Source organism: Mus caroli, chromosome 14 (genome assembly GCF_900094665.2).
Source record: "Mus caroli chromosome 14, CAROLI_EIJ_v1.1, whole genome shotgun sequence".
NCBI lineage: Eukaryota > Metazoa > Chordata > Mammalia > Rodentia > Muridae > Mus > Mus caroli.
The window spans coordinates 105,028,304-105,050,552 of record NC_034583.1 but is presented as its reverse complement, the minus strand read 5'-3'; the positions used below and the strand labels follow the sequence as shown (position 1 = coordinate 105,050,552).

The following is a 22,249-nucleotide window of genomic DNA, read 5'->3' as shown; positions in this document are numbered from 1 at the left end:
AGAGAGAGAGAGAGAGTTAGCCCCCCACCTTACATCCTTAAGCAATCCTTGTTAAAACTTCTTTATCAACAGCAACTCCTGCTTTGTTAATTTTCACAGGATATGCTCAGGAACTGCAAACAGTGTTCTTTTATTGAAAGACATAATTTGCTACTCAAAAGAAAACAAACAAACAAACAAACAAACAAAAAACAATGTGGACCTTAATGTGGGGGGGTGTGAAAAGCAGGTAACATTTCCAAAATTTTAGAAACCAGACAACCTGATTGATTACAGTCTGTAATGTTTTAATAGGATGGTTCATGTAACGGAAAATGCAGTCCCATTGTCTCTACCCACTGGGGCTACAGTCCTCTCTTGTCTACAGTATTCTCAAACGGTGTATTTCATTTCACACATCCCGTACACACGCTAAAGCCTTAATATTGCTAAGGGAGAAAGCTTAGCAAACTCAGTGTTTGTAAATGTCAACTAGCCAAAAGATATTAGGAAGCCTGTGAGAGCTCACCTTTCTAATATTTGCTTAAAGCCATCTGGAATTAATGTGTTCTTCCTTCTCCTCTCACCTCAAAATAAATCCGCACACAGAACTTGACACAAAATACATTTAAGAAGGCTGACATTCAACTCTCTTACATCAGGCAGGAATTATGCATGCAAGTAAGGAGGATGGAACAATCTATACAGCACTCTGCATAGTAGCTGCCAGCTTCCTCTTTGATAAACAGACTTTTTCTTACTGGAAACATATCTTGCTCATTTTGTGATGGAGGAAGCCCACGCCTGTCGATTGGAGTCCACACACTTGACAAAAATATGTACACAGTGTGCTTTGCAGACAGAGTCAGCCCCTGTCTCCTTTCCCTCCTCAGTTTTTATCAAAGAGTCAACACTTGTGAAAATGTGTGGTTAAAACTTGTTTTCTTAAAAAGAAGATTAATTTTTTACAGTATTATCCTGCCCATTTCCTCACAGTCAGTTGAAGTCTTCCCTCTTTCCTCTCTGGACTGTGGGTTAATAAAATGGAGAAGAGACCATTGAGCCTCTCGCCTGGGCATTGATCCTCTGTGAACAGAACAAGCTGTCCACATGTGCTACTGAGGAACCTCTGAGTGACCAAGGCTAGGGGACATGCTGAAAGCCTTTGACACAGTTCATTTATTCTTTCCCCTTTCCCCTGTCTTTTCAAAGTTGACCTATCGAGACTGAGAGTATGGAGGTCTGATTAAATGATCAACTTCCTTCCCGAAATTCTTCACTGCACCTTCCCTCCCACCATAATGCCTCACTCAGCCTCTTGGCCTTGATTTTAAGGTATTTCATGAATCCATTCTCTGTCTGAATTCTAAGATTGATAAGATGACTTCATAAAATCTGATCAGCGACAGAAATTCACAGAGGAAGCAGCTGCCCTTCAAAGTTACAGGGCCATTTTCAATCAAGGACTTGAGTACTGTCACTCCAGAGTTAGAACTATCAGAGTTTATCTAATGGTATCACATAAGCATCTCTGCTTTTTTAGAATTCTACGAAATTTCTGAGAAAAAGAAAAATAACTTAAGATGTTTATTATCTTGTTCTCTGGTAACTTCAATTTCTAAATCCTTGGTTGGGATAGCATTGGAAATGTAACTGAGGAAAATATGTAATAAAAATATTAAAAATTAAAAAAAAAGATAATCTTTCTCTTCTTAACACCTGTATGTTAACTTACTTCTCTGTCAAGTGCTCATGGAGTTAAATACTTCATGTTATTTACATTGCAATGACAAATTAAATATCCACATTGTCAAAGAGTGTAATATCTATTTAAGCTATCTTATTGATGAAATTTGTGGTGTTATCAAATATTTTCAATTATCTAGATAACACTTAGTCACATTACTCAAACATAGAACATACAAGATAAAGTCAGTTAATTCAGAATAATATTGAAAATGTACATTTTTTTTTACTAATAATGATCTCTGAAAACTGTAAACCAGAAATGAAGCACAATTTGTTTTGAGACTTTTAGGGGGCAAAACCATCTGTCTGAGGTAAAACGAGAGGATTCAGACTGATCCAGGAGAGAGGTGGCATTTTTAGCTAAGACTCCTGAACACTAAGATTATCCTCTGTTGGCTTGGAGTTCTCATTTACACACTGATATTAAGACTGAGGACCTTAAAGACTCTCATTAACTTTGCTTAACATGGAGTTTAGTTCTTTTTTAAAACTAATTATTTCTTCTCTATTTTTATATCCACATCCAGTCTTTTCATAACTCACAAGAGACAAATCTCCAATCCCCAACCCTGAAGTTAAAGAAACATTTCCACTTAACTAGCCCATAAAACCAAACTGATCCCCATAAAATTTTGGGTGCTCATTTGTCCTACCATTTATATTTGTGAAGATTAAATATTATATGTACAATATTGTGGACACTTGATTGGTTTACATAATTATTGGAATAATCTATTTTTCCAAAAATATAGCAAACTTAAATAATAATACCAAGTACAACTATTTTGGTCTACTCTAACTGAGCATCCTAATGTTATTTTGAACACCCCTCCTAATATTATTTTGCCTCTGAGAAGCACTAATTTGAGAAAATTTTTGTATTATCACAGTTTCATAAACAAATTCATCATTGACACAATTTTGCTGAGAACTATTTTTATTAAATGTATTATTTTAATTTAAGTTAACCAGATTGCTGTTTTCATGCTCTATCAATTTTAGAAGTCCATGGCAAACACTTTATTTTGTTTAGAGAAATGATTCCCTAGTTGTCTTTCCTGCCTGATGTGTCACATGTAAACTAACATTCACTAGTGACTTTGTCCTAGCTGCAATCGTTTGTGTCTGGGTCTCCTTCAAAATCTGTATTTCAAGTTTCTCTTGGTCAGTGGTTCTCAGCCTAGCTACATGGTCCTAATGTCCAGCCTATACTTCAGATCAATTATAGCAGCACTCTGGGGGGGTGGAAGCCAGACACCAGAAATGTCTAAAACTCCCAGGCAGTTTCAAGGTTCACTCATGATTGAAAAAAAAAATATTTACAGTGAGAAATAACCTTATACTTTTTTTTTACTTTTCTATTAATAGCCTAACATATGACAAATGCCCAAATGACATCTCTGAATAATATATAGGTTAAAATGGAGATATTTCCCCAATACTATGTATAAAACATCTATTTCTTTCTCCTGGTAACTGAAATTTGAACCATCAACCTGTGATAAAGCATTTGCAATATACTCATTTCAATGCTCATATGTGCTTTTCAGTGACTTAAACATGGCAGTTCTCAGTCAAATTCACAGCTAAAGATGAAACATTGAACAAAACATTCAAATTAAAGCAGGGAAAAAATAGTAACCTTTGGGTAAAGTAATTTATTCAGAGCAACTTGTTAACAGAATCTCATTTCACTAAGAATTGACTTTCATGAATTTGACTATTACACTTTATTTTTGCTCCCTCTATGTTACCTGAAAAGCCTTCATACCATATCGTTAAGAGGTTAGATTATTAGTTGAGGGTAAATTGTGATGGGGCATTATTTGTCTCACAGAGAATCATTAGTTTCATTTTGATTTTCTCTTAAAATCTACCTCCACTTTATTTATCAATTCATTTAAACATGGTTGCAGAGTTAACTTGCAAAAGTTTCTAATTTTCTAATAACTTGTTTCTTTCTTTATCTCTTTTCTTTTTAATTATTGTTCTCTCACACAACACATCCCTACTGCAGCCCCTAGACCTTCCTCCTTATCTCGCCCCACCTCCCTTCTCCCTCTTACCCACTCATCTGCTTCCCTTCAGAAAAGAGGAAGATTCTTAGAGACAGAAATCAAACATGGCATAACAAGATGCAGTAAGGCTAGGCACACTCTGATCAAATCTGGACAAGGCCCAGTGTAGAAGCAAACAAAATATACTTCCTTTATAAAAGGAAAAGATGCTCAAGATGAAACGATTTTTATCTAATCTTTCTAAACTCTATTCGTGACACAATCCCATAAAGGTATGATGATTAACACTCAAGTCTTAATTTCATGAATTGATTCAATTCCTATAAAGTAGGAATAGAATTACTTAGCATTATACTTTGAATTATTTTTCTATCATTGCATGATATGGTTGTATATGTAAATGGGGCTTATGCATTCCTTATGTGTTCTACAAATAAAGGTGTCTGAAATAAATTCTATAACTCAATTTCTGGTTTTGTTGTAAGCCAGATACTAGTTAATAGCTTAGCACACCTGATTTGACTTGACATTTCCAAAATTGATTTATTGCACTCCCTGGGAAAAAAAAAAACAAAAAACAAAAAACCCTGATTAGCTCTATTCTTGCAAATGCAGTGCACTACTCTTGCCCTGATCATTATTGCAAAGCCTATAGGTGTGTTATGTCTTCTCCCAGGTTATATAATTGTGATTTATCATCTTCTTTCTGGAGAAGTCATATTCCCAAAGTAAAAACGGTTCTATCATTCTCTACTGACTACACTTCTGCACATTACCTGAATAGAAACCGTATTACAAGGATAGACCTAGTCAGATATTCTAACTCAGAATACTGGGTAGAAATAAATGTGTCTTTTATGATTTTTTAGATAGTATGTCTTAGAATTTTAAACATAATTAATCCAGATGCTGTGGTAGGTCTCGAGTGACTATGAATATCTGGAAAGAATGGTTGGACATGACAGACATCCTGAAGCTTTAAGAACATGACGAACAATTAAGAGGAGTTGGTTATGATAACCAATGTTTTAAGAGAATATTTATGGGTGTCTTTAATAATGTCCATTCATAAAATGCAATCCATTTTTGAATAGAGTCTGACAGTTTAGCCAGTACTGTACTCATTTGGACTTCACATCTGCTGTTGGCAATGATCACTGAGGGAGAGTAAAACTGCTCAGCCCTGCAGTCTTAGTGTGCTGCTCTAACCATAGGAGAACTGTGTCTTGCTGCATTTGCTTTCTAGTCACTGTTATTGTCAGTGAAAGAGAAGTCTGATCTTTATACCTTGTTCTATTATTCATGATCATCTGAATCGCATTAATTAAGGAACTTTTAAAATATCACTAAAATGGTATTTTCCTTCATATTAGAAAAATCACAAAAATAAAGTAATTGGTTGTTGTGTTAGAAGCACCATTTTCGGATGGTCCATGAAGAAATGAAATAATTTCAGAAAAATAAAATCTGAGGATTTATTTCAAATTTTACAAGGCATCTGATAAAACTAGAGTAGTTAAACTTCAAATATTAATTATATTGATGATTAGACTCATACATACTAAGAAAGCCTGCAAACAAAGAGTTAGAGACCAACCTCAACCTGCACTTCAATTTATATAAATTATAACAGATAATATATATTATTGCAAATGTCTTTGTGTGGAATTTTGCTCAATCTGAAAACAATAAACTAAATTAAGGAATCTAGATTTTTGTGGCAAAAAGTCATAGGATATTTTGTTTATATTAAATGTATTTATAGTATTAGTAAATTGATAGAATGTTATATAAATAGAAAAACCCATTCCTGTGAAATGAGCCATTCATAGGAAATAAAAATGTCTCTGTGGCTGTATGCATAACAGTTCCATGATGAAAGAACCATATGTTATACATGCCTATGTGAGTAGTAGAGAAAGTCAAAGCTAGAAGATGATCATGGAAATATTCGTTACAATAATAAAAGATAGAAGCATTTTAACAGCCAAAACTTTTCCAAAAGTACAAACATCTTTATTGAAATGAAAATCAAATTTTTATTAGAAACTAGATTTTAATGTGCCAATCTATGTAATATAAATGGAAAGGTTTACCTAACATATTTTTGAAGCCAAACGTGGCTAGGGAAGGGAAGGCACACAACTGCAAAGGATAACTAACCTGTCGGGTACATATGACCCTTGGTACCATATAAGAAATCTTCATATAACCAGGGCCTGCCCCTTTTGTTTTCTGGCTTCATATTGCCTCTGTCTCTCTTCAGTATCTTCTCTCTGTCTCTGTCTCTCTCTGTCTCTCTGTCTCTCTGTCTGTCTCTGTCTGTCTCTGTCTCTGTCTCTGTCTCTCTCTGTCTCTCTCTCTGTCTCTCTGTCTCTCTGTCTCTCTCTCTCTCTGTGTTTCTTTCCTTCTTCCTCTTGCCTGGGTGTTCTAACCCTGCTCGAGTGTTTTTTTGTTTATTTGTCCTGCTCTTTATTTGTTTACCATTATTTTGGGGGGAGGGATTTGTTTTGTTTTGTTTTGTTTTGTTTTGTTTTTGTTTTTTTGTTTTTGTTTTGTTTTGTTTTGTTTTGTTTTTGTTTTTGTTTTTGTTTTTGTTTTGTTTTGTTTTGTTTTTTCTTGTCAGCCTAACCCAAACCTTCAATTGTGGGCATTTTTGCTATATTCCCAGCTCATCTGGTGAACTGCTTCACTGTACTGTCCTTGCTGGACACTGGGCTCTCCCCACGGCCATGGCTCTGTTGTCTCTGTGTCTCTTCCTCCAATTAACTAGCTCCACACATACTACTAAGCACACTCGAGTAAAGATCACATGAAAGAGGTCGATTTGGATTAATGATACAACCTCAGTGAGGGCAGAACTAGAGTGCTCTCAGGCCCGTTTCCTCATTGAGCCTGAGCAGATGACTAAAATAGCCAAGGAGATTGTGAAGTCACAATCTCAGTGAGTGCAACATGCACATAAATGGTTGTGTTCACAGCAATCCAAACTTGAGTCTCTGGCAAGTGCTGGGCAGGACCTCCACTAGCTTTTGAGTATGAGTATACCATTAGAATTCAGCCTCTTCTTAGGCCGCTCCCCACACACTCACAGCAATTCTTCTGGGACATTGCTGAGAACCTAGTCACCAGACTTGCTAGTATGAAGGTGTCTCTCCAAGAAGTCCCACAGCCTGCTGTCCAACCCCTTCCCTGTCACTTGATTGGGAACAAGAGAGCCTGACTGTAGGCTGTTGATAAGACAATCCCTCCATTCTCAAAGGCTATCAAATTGAATTCCCTCCATTACTACCTATGTTCTGATTCTCTTCGTCCCCTTGCTGTTTCTCTCTGGTACTCAGACCTACACTGGCCTCTGACTCTTAGACATCTATTACTCCTCTGTTTGTATGCACATATCATGAATACCTCTTGTAAGAAACTCTTCAGTGCCCAGCAACCACATCGCAGAGTTCTCCAGAACTACCTGCTCCATCTACACCAAACTCCATCTAGAGTCATCATCACTCTGCACAAGTCATCCTTGTTTACAATGACTGATTGATTAAAACTTCATAATGTGGACCAGTTGGAATACTGCAGTTCCAGTGCCTACTTTCAGTTTCTCCTGGCCAATCTTTAGCCTTCTCCATAGCCAGTCCTTGCCTAACTCTTTATCAGAAGTAACATTCTGCCACCAGTCAGATAGAAGAATCCGAAAGAGAAAGACTGGTAGGCATATCCTTCTGAGATGCACCTACTAACTTAACGGAACCCTAATTTTGTACCAATGAAAGGACTAAAAATGACAGGTATCATTCAAGGCCCACAGAAGAGTGTTTCCCATCCTGTTGCTATAATTACAATCTACTTAAAAGTTATCTTGATTTATGAACTTTTGTTCAGTTACTATAAATGCTTCAGGATTGGTAAATCATTGGAGTGTAGTATCTGAGGAGAACGTAATCTATGATTCCAGGACACTAGGAATCATATTCTGCTTCAGAATAAACTATGTTCAGAATAAACTATGTCTTTCTTTTCTTTCTTTCTTTCTTTCTTTCTTTCTTCTTTCTTTCTTTCTTTCTTTCTTTCTTTCTTTCTTTCTTTCTTTCTTTCTTTCTTTCTTTTTTTTGTAAGACAGGTTTTGTTCCTTGCTGTCTACTAGCCATTGAGATATCTTTTTAAAAAAACAAAACCTCTGGAGCTAACATTTTGAATGGACTTAACTGAGACTGTATCACCAAGAGCTGCTGTCATGCTTACGTGGTTCTTGCAAAGCTGACTCTTGGCCTGGCAGTTGCTTTGCTCAAGGTAGCTGGGTCAGGCAGCAATAGAGCTGACTTAAGGAGTTGGATGATTCCTCCCACCATTTTTGCTTATTTTCAGTAAAATATATCTAAGAATAAATTATTTGAATATCAACTTAAAGAACTTATTATTACCTCCCATTTACACAGATTTTAACAGTGCTTGCCAGTGCAGCTCAGTACATAGGCAGAGGTAGATCCCCTTTAATCTATCTCAGAAAAAAAAGTCTCATGATTCATTATAATCAATAAAAAAATTGCATGCAAAATTGCATTGTTTATTCACTTTATATGGCATCTCATTATAGCATTTAGACAGAAGTGTGTGTGTGTGTGTGTGTATGTGTGTGTGTGTGTGTGTATCTGTGTATGTGTATGTGTGTGTGTGTGTGTGGTCGCACATGTGCGTGTATATTACCTGTGATGGATATGTTATGTTGACTTGGCACAAGCTAGGGTCATTTGGTAAAAAGGAATCTTATCTGAGTAAATGACTTCATGGGATTGACCTGTAGACAAATCCATAGGCTACTTTCTCAGTGGATTGATGTGGGAGGATCCATCTCACTGGGGGCAGGGCCACTCCTGGGCTGGTGGGCTCTAAGAAAGCACAATGGACAAGCCCTATTAGCAGTACTCCTGACCTCTGCATCAGTTATCCGTTCCTGCTTCCAGATTCCAGCCTTGAGCTTCTGCTCTGACTTCCCTTGAGGATGGACTAAAAGATTTAAGATAACACAAGCCCTTTCTTCTACATGTTTCTTTTTATCTTAGCAATAGAAAGTTAACAAAGATGCTAGCTAAATTATTAATAACAGTAATGGTCTTTCTGCAATGAGCAGCCTTAACCTTTGGATATTCTATTATTGTAGAACTCTCTGTGCCCACCCACATTGAATCATTTTAATAGAACAAATAAAAACATAGCTTGGAAGTTATATCCATACAATAAGTGAAACACTTGTGAGTTTTCCTTAAAGCTGCATTAAGGAAGTGGTAGAATGCAATTCAAGATTAAACATATTTTAAAGGCCAAGCATTCTTACACAAAACAGATCATTTTAGGAGAAAGAAAAGAGTCAAATTTTCTAAGGCAGCACAAGGAGAGTTGAAATAAATTTTAAAAATACCTGCTAATATACAAAACTGTTACAGAATCACTGAATGTGTAATGGGCAGACAGAGGTCTGTCATCGGTCTCTATTGGGTGATGATGATATATCAATATGGGTTCACCTAGGGTTATAGATGCACCCCTCTTTTTCAATTGGATATTTTCTTCATTTACATTTTAAATGTTATCCTCATTCCTGGTTTCCCCTTCAAAAAATACCCTCTCCCTATGCCCTTCCTCCTCCCCCTGCTCACCAACCCACTCAGTCCTGCTTCCTGGCCCTGGCATTCCCCCACACTGGGGCATAGAGCCTTCATAGGACCAAGGCCCTCTCCTCCCATTGATGCCCAATGAGGCCATCCTCTGCTAAATATGCAGCTGAAGCTATGAGTCTTGTACTCTTTGGTTGGTGGTTTAGTCCCCGGGAGCTCTGGGACTACTGGTTAGTTTATATAGTTGTTGGGAGGTACTGGTAAGTTCATATGGGGCTGCAAATCCCTTCAGCTCCTTAGGACATTTCTCAAGATCCTTTATTGGGGACGCTACACTCAGTTCAATGGATGTCCATGAGCATCCACTTCTGTATTTGTCAGGCACTGTCAGAGTCTCTCATTAGAGAACTATATCAGGCTCCTGTCAACAAGTACTTGTTGGCATCCACAATAGTATCTGAGATTGGTTATTGTATGGGATGGATGCCTAGGTGGGTCAGTCTCAGGATGGTCATTTCTTCAGTCTCTACTCCACACATTGTCTCTGTAACTCCTTCCATGGGTGTTTTGTTCCCCCTTCTAAGAAGAATCGAAGCATCCACACTTTGGTCTTCCTTCTTTTTGAGTTTCATGTGGTTTGTGAATTGTATCTTGGGTATTCCAAGCTTCTGGGCTAATATCCACTTATCAGTGAGTGCATATCATGTGTGTTCTTTTATGATTTGGTTCCCTCACTCATGATAATATCCTCTAGATCCATCCATTTGCCTAAGAATTTCATAAATTCATTGTTTTTAATAGCTGAGTAGTACTCCATTGTGTAAATGTACAACACTTTCTATATCCATTCTTCTGTTGAGGGACATCTGGGTTCTTTCCAGCGTCTGGCTATTATAAATAAGGCTGCTATGAACATAGTGGAGCATGTGTCCTTATTACATGTTGCAGCATCTTCTGGGTATATATCCAGTAGTGGTATTGCTGGGTCCTCAGGTAGTAACATGTCCAATTTTCTGAGGAACCGCCAGACTGATTTCCACAGTGGTTGTGCCAGCTTGCAATCCTACCAGCAATGGAGAAGTGTTCCTCTTTCTCCATATCCTTGCCAGCACCTGCTGTCACTTGAGTTTTTGATCTTAGCCATTCTTACTGGTGTGAGGTAGAATCTCAGGGTTGTTTTGATGTGCATTTCCCTGATGACTAAGGATGTTGAACATCTTTTTAAGATGCTTCTCAGCCATTTGGTACTCCTCAGTTGGGAATTCTTTGTTTAGCTCTGTACCACATTTTTAATAGGGTTATTTGTTTCTCTGGAGTCTAACTTCTTGAGTTCTTTGTATATATTGGATATTAGCCCTCTATCACATTTAAGATAAGTAAAGATCTTTTCCCAATATCTTGGTTGCCTTTTTGTCTTATTGACAGTGTCCTTTGCTTTACAGAAGCTTTGCAATTTTTATGAAGTCTAATTTGTCAATTCTTGATCTTGCAGCACAAGCCATTGTTGTTCTGTTCAGGAAAATTTTCCCTGTGCCCATATGTTCGAGGCTCTTCCCCAATTTCTCCTCTATAAGTTTCAGTGTATCTGGTTTTATGTCGAGGTCCTTGATCCACTTGGACTTGAGTTTTGTTCAAGTAGATAAGAGTGGATTAATTTACATTCTTGTACATGCTAACCGCCAGTAAAGCCATCACCATTTGTTGAAAATGCTGTCTTTTTTCCACTGAATGATTTTAGCTCCTTTGTCAAAGATCAAGTGACCATAGCTGTGTGAGTTCATTTCTGGGTCTTCAATTCTATTCCATTGATCTACCTGCCTGTCACTGTACCAGTACCATGCAGTTTTTATCACAGTTGCTCTGTAGTACAGCTAGAGGTCAGGGTTAGCGATTCCATGAGCAGTTCTTTTATTGTTGAGAATAGTTTTAGCTATCCTAGGTTTTTTGTTATTCCAGATGAATTTGGAAACTGTTCTTTCTAAATCTATGAAGAATTGAGTTGGAATTTTGATGGGGATTGCATTGAATTTGTAGATTACTTTAGGCAAGATAGCCATTTTTACTATATTAGTCCTGCCAACCCATGAGCATGGAAGATCTTTCCATCTTCTGACACCTATTTAATGTCTTTCTTCAGAGACTTGAAGTTCTTATCATACAGATCTTTCACTTGCTTAGTTAGAGTCACACCAATGTATTTTATATAATTTGTTACTATTGAGAAGGGTGTTGTTTCCCTAATTTCTTTCTCATCCTGTTTATCCTTTGTGTAGTGGAAGGCCACTGATTTGTTTGAGTTAATTTTATATCCAGCTACTGCACTAAAGCTGTTTATCAGGTTTAGGAGTTCTATGCTGGAATTTTTGTTTTCACTTAAGTATACTATCACATAATCTGCAAATAATGATATTTTGATTTCTTCCTTTCAAATTTTTGTCCCTTTGACCTCCTTTTGTTTTCTACTTGCTCTCTAGGACTTCAAGCACTATATTGAATAGGTAGTGGGCAGCCTTGTAGAATCCCTGATTTTAGTGGGATTGCTTCAAGTTTCTCTCCATTTAGTTTGATGTTGGCTACTGGTTTGCTGTATATTGCTCTTACTATGTTTAGGTATGGGCCTTGAATTCCTGATTTTTCCAAGACTTATCATGAAGGGGTGTTTAATTTTATCAAATGCTTTCTCAGCATCTAATGAGATGATCATATGTTTTTTTTTCTTTGAGTTTGTTTATATAGTGGATTACTTTGATGGATTTCCTTATATTGAACCATCCCTACATCCCTGGGATGAAGCCTACTTGATAATGATGGATGATCCTTTTAATGTGTTCTTGGATTCGGTTTGCAAGAATTTTATTGAGTACTTTTTAGATGCACACCTCTTGTGTCACTTCTTTATAGAGGGGAAACCTGGGGTGTGTGTGGAGGGGTAATCTCTTTTTTCTGTGACTCAATTTCTGAAAATAAAATCCCATTAAATATAAATAATAAAGTTTATTAAATTAAAATAGACAAATACTTTCAAAAAAGTTGATGGAATCTCAGAAGTCAAAGTATTTTGGCCATCAGTAAAAACAAACAAACAAACAAACAAACAAACAAACAAAAACTGTGAATGGGCTCTCCCTTTGTGCCTGTTTACAATTTATTATCAAGAAAAAAATCCCAGGGGAGTAGGGGGGGTATAGGGAACTTTAGGGATAGCATTTGAAATGTAAATAAAGAAAATATCTAAGAAAAAAATGAAAAAGAAAAAAGAAAAAAGAAAAATCCCATGTGACTGAATTGGCATGTTTCTTATCTATAGAGCTATGGTAGAGCTATGGATAGTGTTCATGTTCCTATGTGTTTATACACACACACACACACACACACACACACAGAGAGAGAGAGAGAGAGAGAGAGAGAGAGAGAGATTATACTTAGGGTGTGTATGCATATGCATATGTATATTTGTAGTGTGTGTGTGTGTGTGTGTGTATGTGTATTGGTGGGTTTTGTGAATATGTATTCTCTGTCCTAAATAAGTTAATTTAACAAAAGTATCTGAGGAAAGAAGAAAGGAAAGTAGGCATTTACCTCACTTCACACTTGGTCCAATATAGTAAGAAAGTAAGCAGAAAGTTTTGTTAGTTTACCCCTCACAGAACTTAACTATATGAATCTTTGACATCTTGAGGACTTTTCTCAGGGCTCATGGAAAATTTACTAGTCCAAAGTATTATCTTAGCTAAAAAGGAAAAACGTGTTTTATGTAGACTGATCTACTTGCAACATTCAGGTACTGGGGCTCACACCTTGAATTTTATTGGCAATGTTTAAATGATAATTTAAGAACTTTAAAACTTTAAACATACATGCCCTTTAATAATCAATTACCACATCCAATTAGTCCATAATCCCTGAAAATATACAACTGGGACAAGGTCTCATTTCAAATCTCAGAATACACCATCACTTAATTCAGAGCTCCATCTGCCCCTTTGTCTCTAGAGTCTCAAAAGCTGCCTTCAATTTGTCTTCTGAGTTTTCATCAAAACAAGGTCCCAGTTTGGAATTTATCACTATGTTCCTTACACTATATCAGGACTCACAGAGTGCCTGGCTTGGCTTTTTTTCTACTGAAATTTGCTAGCTGTTCTGTGTCAGAAAGGATGAAAGTGTTCCCTGGAAATCATGCTGTTATTTAGAACACAGCAATAGAGAAATCGAAACCCCAGATCTTATATTTCCTATTCATAAAATTGTAATTGGCCTTTTTATGCTGTGTTACTCTCGGGACAGAGAATTAACTTTATGTACATATATGGGAGACCCATAAAACTCAAGGTAGTTCAAATTCTCATTCCCTAAAAAAGAATTAGAAATAAAATCATAGCATATTTTCTTTTAATCTTGTGGAGTCTGTATAGTTTAATGATACCTCTCGAGATATTAAATTTCATTTATTGTAAATAACTGGCAAAAGATAAAAATAATAGTATAATCTTTGTAATAGCATTGTAAATAGAGAAAAACCATCACAGAATTTATATTTCACTCTGGGACACAGTGGACTCCATGCAGATATCAAAAGTTTATATTCTACTTTGTCATGTGCCTGAATGTGCAAGGGCTGGTAATGAAGTTTGCTGGGTCAGAGTCTGTTTGCCCTTCACTATGTATGAGCTGGCTTCTGTCACGGACTCACTGACATCCTGAAGACTAACTTTTACATATATGAATAGCAATTAAAAGTACAAGCTTTTGTATATGCATAGACTATCCCTACAATTGCTGATTCATATTAAAATACCAGTGAGTAATTGGTGTTGTTTCAAGCAATCATCCAAAATGGACAATATTTCAGTTCAAGAGTAGGGACAGTGATGGTGTCAGAATTTCTTCACTAAATAAGCAGGATATGGTACTAGAAGAGGCAACGGTTTGTCTTCAATCTCCCTCTGTCACTCTTCTTCTGTGTGCTTAGTAAATAGGGTTTCTTTAGCACTTAATGGCAGAGTACCCATGTTTAAATGAGCCGCAAGCCATGTGGTTGCTACCGTGTTGATGCCGTTCTTCATTCCATAAGTTGACCCAGACACTCAGCAGTTCCATAGAGCATGAAGAATTAGGACTACACACCAATATCACTGATATATCCTTTTGTATATTGTGTTTTGTATGTCATCTCATCTATGTGAAGTCTTCCTACGAATCATGTTTCTGACATATGATTTAATATCTCAAAAAGAAAGAAGGAATAATTAATAATAATAATAATAATGAAACACAAATTTAAAATGAAAAAACACAAAACAAAGTTTGTGGACAGAAGTGAATTTTCTGCTTAGAAACCTGTCCTTTGGACAAACGAATACATAATTTTACAAACAGAGCCCCTCCAATCACTCGCCGAGCCTCTCTGATGGACAGGATTGTTTGCTTTGATTATACTGTGCCTGTTAGAAGTAAGAACCTGAGGCCGACGACTGCAGACATCAGCAGGGGAGAAAGAATCGGTGCTTATTCTCTGTGAAGACACAGAAGTTCCTAACTCCCAGAGTTAACCAATGCTGTCAAGGCTGTGTCCGAAGTCACAGGCTTAAGCGGTATGCAGCAGGCTTTTTCCAGTGTTCTGACTGGACTCTGACAGGATTACAATTTTTTGTCGATACTTAGCATAGGAGAGAACCCTATAATTATTACAGTGGCAGGTTAAAATCTGAATACAGGTTTTTAGTTAGACTGAGAAGCTAGTGAATCAGCTCAAAGTTAAAAAAGACGAAACATGATGTATTGAATAAACAAGATTTCCCATTCTCTAAATGCCTAGCTCAAAAGCATGTGGTTGGGGGTGTGCTGATACCTGGCCCTTGCCAGACTCCAAAAGCATCCTATAGGTGCTTCTCTTCTGATCCTGCCTTGTCTGCTCACCTGAGGCAGGTCTGTGTGCCAGCTGCTGGCTTTCCCTCAAGAGCCATTATCTATACCCCTTACTCTGCTGCTGAGGTCATTGTCTCGTGATTATAACACTCCTAACGGACTTGAACCAAGGCTATCTGGTTTGACTTTTCCCCCCATGGATTCCATGATGAAGAGAGGGAAATATGTTCCATAAATGCCAACAGATGCTTGGAGCATGGGGCATTTTCATAGGTACTCATTTAGATGTAACTTCCAGTATGGGTTTCACCTATTTTCCTTTTCCTTTCAGATTCCCAAAAGTGAATATGGTGTTGAGCCCTGGCGCTCTCTTACCTCAGGTAATTCAATTCAAAACTAATTATTTCTACTTTGGACCAAGTCAGTGAGCTTGAGGCTATTCAGACATTTTCCCATTTCTTCAAAATAAAAAAAAAAATGCAGAGTAATGCTTTCTCCCAAGGGCTCCAGCTGCAATCTCATTCCACATCTGACCAGTTTTCATTGATCTCTCCTATATAAGAGCTTGGACTTGTGGAACATTTCTTGCAATTAATGATTTTGTTAATTGTAAATGAGAAGGAATTTTTCTTTCATCTTAACTCCCATTTTATTATTCTGATGTCAGTGAGGCTGACAGAGAAAGACTCCGCTGTAACGATTTGTTTCAGTTCATCAACCTAAGCAGCTGAAGTTGCTGATGCAAAAGGATTTGCCAGCCTCTACTTGAATACCTTCTGCTATACTGCAGAGTTGGAGCACTGTGCAGCTCCTGCTGTGGGTTCCAGTCCAGCCTCCTGGGCATCACCAGAGACCCAGGACACAGACAGTGAATTAGCTTGTGTTTCAATAAGTTTCCTGGGAGCATCACATGATGCTGATGGTGGAGGAACCTTGCAACTGTGGTATAAAATAATTACAACCTTAAAATCATTTCCCAAACCATGCTCTTTATACAATATATACCAGCAAAATTATATTGCATGATAAATAGGTTTCATAACCCAATGGATTTTATAAAAGGGTGAATTATGGCAATTTCCTTCCTTCGGATTACTGAGTCTAACTAAGTATTGTTATACTCCAAGACAATTAAAAAGCCTATTCAACATTTCTCCAAGCTATTGGACCTTGAAGCTGTGTTTTCTTTGGGCAATATTCAGATGTCTCTTGTAAACTGGGATAATAAAGGGTAGATTGGAAAATACTGCCTAAACCTTTGGAGAGAGGATTAATTCCTATTTGAGCATCTTTTCTTGAAACATCAGAAGAAAACATAATTGAAGTTTGAAGTTGTATGTTGGAAAAATATTTGTGTGAAGTAAAATGTTAATTTCTCAGTACTAAAGTGAGAAAAGTCAGGGGCAGGGGGATGCTTTCGTGTTCTCTCCCACTTCTGCCTCATGCACCTCCTCTAGGGGGAGGCTCTGGAAATTCAGTAGAATCTAACATCCCTTGCTAGGTGCAGACTCGGTTTCCTGTTTTGTTCTTTATCAAAGAAGTATCATCCTTACCTCTCCCTATGGTATACTCCCCCACTAAAAACACTCAGTTAGAACTACCCTCAAAAAACATGTGTGTAAAAGTAGGATACTGCAGGGCAGGCCAGTTCTTGTTACTGTTTTTAAGTAAAAAGATTCTGAACTTCAAGTATTTCATTCAAGAAAAAAAAAAGGATGTTTTATTTATTTACATTTCAACAGTTATCCTCTTTTCCTGGTTTAAATAAAATATCCAGTAAGAAATTGAAAATATAAAATAAACACGAATTTCACCTGAAAAAAAATATCATACTGATTTCATTCATACAACCAATAATTATTTGCTATTTGTGGTTAATATATATGAAGCAAAGGAAGTGAGAAAGTTGTGTACACTACATTTTCAATATACTTTTATGTTGAAAGTATTAAATACACTACAATTTATGTAAAATGCTATTCTCATTGTGCCAAATAAAATCGTAAGTATAAACTACAAAAATAAATGTTTCTATGTGGCTCTCCTTGTTGGCATATTGTGCGTAATAGTCATCTCAGACATCTTTAGATGAAACTCTGGCAGGCCTTTGCCAGAGTTGGCTGAAGAAATCACAGGAACTGAGAAGAGCCCAGTGCTCTCACAGTTCCTTCCTCGCTCATATCTTCACCAGGTGCTCTGTCTGTCCTTAGGTTTTATTACTTAAATACCTTTGATATTTCTGCAGCCTGAGACGTTTTGTATGCTCAGAGACTTCTACTGCAGCTTTTCTCTTGTCTCCTCCGCAGAGAAGCATCATTGAGCATCATCATGAACAATTCTCCACGGGGACAACTAAGCAGAGCCCGGGGGAGGTTAGCGGTGCTTGCACCAGATGCGACGGCACTCACCAGGGTGTGCACACTTGCCATTCTTGTTTCCCTTCTGCCTTTTTATTTGGAGCTGAGAGTCTTGGGCAATGCCTCGTTTCCTCACCTCCTCGTCCTATTACAGAAGATCCATCCAATGCATTCACATTCTGTTTTCAAAGTTAAAGGATTTAAAATGCGAGAAATATTTGATGTCAAGGAAGGAAAGGATAATGTCATCCTATCAATCATGCACAAAATATGAATAATTTTGTTAGAAATTTTGTCTGTCTTCTGTCTAAAATATTGGACAATGGGATGGTAAAATTAAGTCAAAATCACAATGAGCTACTTGATATCATATAGAAAAACACAATAAGCAGCATTTAAACATGTTTATCTGCTCACAGAACTTGTGAAAGGTGGAATTAAGGTCTTAAAAATTCAACACAGTAGAGGTCGGAATGTGTTATTGTAAATGTGGAAAAGTCATCCCATCAGGCAGAAATTCTTCCAACTGAAGATGCAGCAGCCACCCGCTGTCCATCTATAGAAATGTTCCTCCAACAGGTTTGGTCTTAATTCTTCTGGAGTGTTTGTTAGGATTTAGCAAAATGGCTTTATCCTCATGGGCCCCTCTCTTATCCCTAATGAACCTTTCAGGGGCCTAATCCTGTGCTCAGAACCAAAGCTGCCTGACTTCATGAGTAAAACAACCATGGTATGTCCAGGAGAAGTTTTTGTGCTGCGCATATCCTCTGGCCCTTACATTCACTCGGCTGCCTTTTTCATGATGTCCTCTGGGCTTAGAAGGAAGTAATGTAATTGTCCCAATTAGGAGTAAGCATTCCACCATAAGCCAACTTTGACACTTGGTCCACTATGCTTTTTTAAATTATTTGCCAGAATTATTATTCTAAAGAAAAATCCGTAAACATCTATTTTATGTAAAAATGAAAAATTATAAAATAGATAATAGGCTAAATTATATTATATGTGCACATACTGAATTGCTTGCCTGTGTCCTCAGTGTGGTTAACACAATCTATGCCCTCGTCTATATTTTATTCATATTCAGTTTCTAGCTAAGAACCACATATTAGACTAATCGTAACTCTAATTCAAGTACAGTCTCAGGATTCTTTGTACTGAGTCATTTCACTTCTACTAAAAAATTTCAATAGATGGATTGGAACATTTCTTGTAAGTCTAGGGATCCATTCTTCTTGACAATAGTTTATTCTATGGATCTACCACTTAATATCGTTGGGTGTTGTTATTCTTGTTGTTGTTGGTGGTGGTGGTAATGAAGATGTTGTTGATGTTATTTTGTATCTTTTCCCTTGAACTCTTAAGCTAATACAGGGTAGTAAACTGAAGTTGCCTTGTAGAATATATTATGTATACTGTAATAGATATCCATGAGAAGCTTATGCATTTTAATGCTTTTTAACAATGATCGTTGATTAAAATTTCTTTAGAATATAAACAAATATGGGTTAGAGGTTTAAAACATAATTATATCCAAACAGTACTGATAAATGCCACCTAAGGCTTTTGTTGATTTCTTGGCTTTATAAAGATAAAAAGGAAGATAAGCAGAAGTGAAGAAGAGGAAGCAGAGGGAGAAGATAGGGAGCAAGAAAATTGCTATTGCCTGTGCCACAGTTTATAAAATGGAAAGGCTTTATAGGTAACTGGAACTGTCAGAGAGAACAGAACTGTCGGGCTGAGTCCTACAGTGTGGAAAGAATGTTGAAAGGGATTGGAGAACTTTGGGGAGATGAAGAGTACCTTGTTCCTGCTCACTTTGGGCACTGGTGCACTGGCGTTGGTCTGTTCCCTATGTACAGAGCGATGCCTGAATTCATACCTGAGGTTATTTAATTAAATCTATTTTCTACAAAGGAGGTAATGATCAGAGATCATCTAATTTGTTTGTTATTTCACAGCAAGCTCATATAAAAAGAGAGTCCCTAAATGGCAAAAAAAAGGAAAATATAGAAGAAACCAGAATCCCCAACTGGGAAAAAAGAAAGACAGATAAAAGAAATTATTGCAATAACATCTATAGTATTGCGGTGTCTTCTTATTTGAAAACTTAATACCATTTATACTTGGGAGTAAGATAAAATAAATTTTATGAAATCATTTCATTCATTGCATTCAACATAGAAACACAGACCTACACTGCTCTTGAATATTGCTCATTGTTTTATAAAAATGATTTAAGACCACAAGTGTCATTTAAAATAAAAATGGTATAGGAGCACATTTATGGATCACACAGACATGTTTATTTAAAAGGAAGCAAAATTTTTCCTGTTATATGTGGTTTTGATATAAAGTGTGCCTTCCATCCTCCTTTCCAGTGATTAGAAATTCTACCACTGCTAATTGCATGGTTATCTATAAATTTGTAGGGTTTTCTCTTATGATCCAGAAACATATGATTAATTAATGTAATGAATCAGAGTTGTTGTTCATAATGATTAAAATACAAAGGTTCTTTTGGGTTGAACAACAACAGAGAAGATTAGTCTCCTGTGCTGACTCAGGCTACTTGATCACCTGTCTCTAAGTGAGTGCATTTGTTCTCTCTCAGGTAAGTAAATTCATCTTCATGACTTCCTAGAATAGGGAATAATATTTACTATCCAACTGAAATTCAAATATCAAAAGAAAATAAGTGTTCAACCTAAGTACAAGGTTGTAGAGGTTGCTCAGGAAACATAAACTCCTGCTGGCTTAGTTATAGAAAAAGAAATCTGTCCTGAAACTGGATTAGATTGATGAAATGTATTTGAAGAGTACAATGGAGAGAAAACTCTAGACTAAGAAGATGTTTAAAGATTGGATGTCTACAGTTATATATTGGTAACTAGGAATTATTTTCTTATCAGACAAGTCTCATTTCTTCAAGTAATGGAACTTTAAAATGAACATTTACAGCATTAGGTAAATTTGATTTTTCCACCTCTTATAGCTGTTTTAGAATTACACTCAGGCCGCACACCAGTTCTACCAATATTCACATTTGATTTACCTCTTTAGGATCATTCACTTCTGCACATGTCCTGGAGCCGTGTTCCTATCAACAATATATCATTTCTATCAATATTTTTTTCTCCATCCTCCTCAAACTTCATGCACTGCTAAAATAGTCTGAAATTTCTGTGCTACAAAACTGATGGAAAGCATCATCTTGGACCTCATCTTAGACCTCATCCCTGCCAGTCATCAGTGACTCACCACTGTAGTGATGATGACCATCATTCACAATGAAGGTAGTTCTGGAGCCACCACTGTGAAAGAGTCTGATCTTTCCCAAACTTTTGAGGCACCCCATAAAATATCTCAGAAAAGTTTTTGAATATAAAATCCCACTCTTAGTTTTTTCTTTTGCTTTAAGTGGGAGTGGTCCAATAGAAGAAACAGTAAAACTAATGCCTAAATTTTTTAAATTCCTCAGTTGGGAGGCTAGCTAGTGCCCTATGTGCACTTGCAAACACACATGCACATATGCACACATGCACCCCCCCACACATACACACATATATACAGGCACACATGCACACACACATACAGGCACACATGCACACAAACACATACAGGCACACATGCACACACATAGATACACAATCATATTTGCTTCACATTTTTATCCATTTGCCACTTGATTCTCTGTTATATAAACACCCTGCCTGTGAGCCCTGCAAAGTCTTCTTCAATTGACCTTTTTACTTAAAACAAACAAACAGAAGAATCTATACCTTGTGCAGGAAGGAAATCATTTATCCACCAACTGTGTTAGAGATTTTTTTTCATAGGCTGTACAAAAGAAATAGGAAAGATTTTGTTTGAAATCAACAATGAATTTTCTAGCATTGTACTTGAAAGGAAGAAACTGATTTTTTTTTTTACTTTATTTTGATATAAATTTCTGTATGGAATTGGAATCATGCAGTCATAAGTTAGAATGGTTTATGAGTCAAATAAATGAAGCTGAGATACTTATCATAGTAAAATCACTCACTTTTAATTGGGTAAGCCAGAAGTTTTACTTTTCTGGCAGAAGCAGAAATCTTCACAGAAGATTTGCTTATTGAAAACTTCACTAGAATGATGCTATAAATTAATGCATCACAATTATAATATTAAAACATTCAGCATTCATACTGACATCTTTCTAGCAAAACCATACAAAAATAATTATAAAATCCTAGAACTCTTGATGTTATTGTATGAACTATACTGTCAAATTTCTCAACACAATTTCCATGAAAGACTGTGTGAAAGACAGCATGCCATGGCGGAGCTGTCCAGATTCCTGATTTAATACCTTCCATACTAGCTTCTAAGGCACAGGCGATTTGGATTCTACTGCTCACAGATCCTGAGAAGAGGTCTTCTTCTTTTTTTTCCATTTTTTAATTAGGTATTTTCCTCATTTACATTTCCAATGCTATCCTAAAAGTCCCCCATACCCAACCCCCCACTTCCCTACCCACCCACTCCCACTTTTCGGTCCTGACATTCTCCTGTACCGGGGCATATAAAATTTGCAAGTCCAATGGGCCTCTCTTTCCAGTGATGGCCTACTAGGCCATCTTTTGATACATATGCAGCTAGAGACAAGAGCTCCGGGGTACTGGTT

At 36.8% G+C, this 22,249-nt stretch overlaps 1 protein-coding gene across 2 annotated transcripts in view; it reads right to left on the bottom strand.

The window, feature by feature from the left end:
• Gpc5 (glypican 5) overlaps positions 1-22,249 on the bottom strand; it is a 1,353,471-nt gene that overhangs the window by 770,244 nt on the left and 560,978 nt on the right. The window lies entirely within an intron of this gene.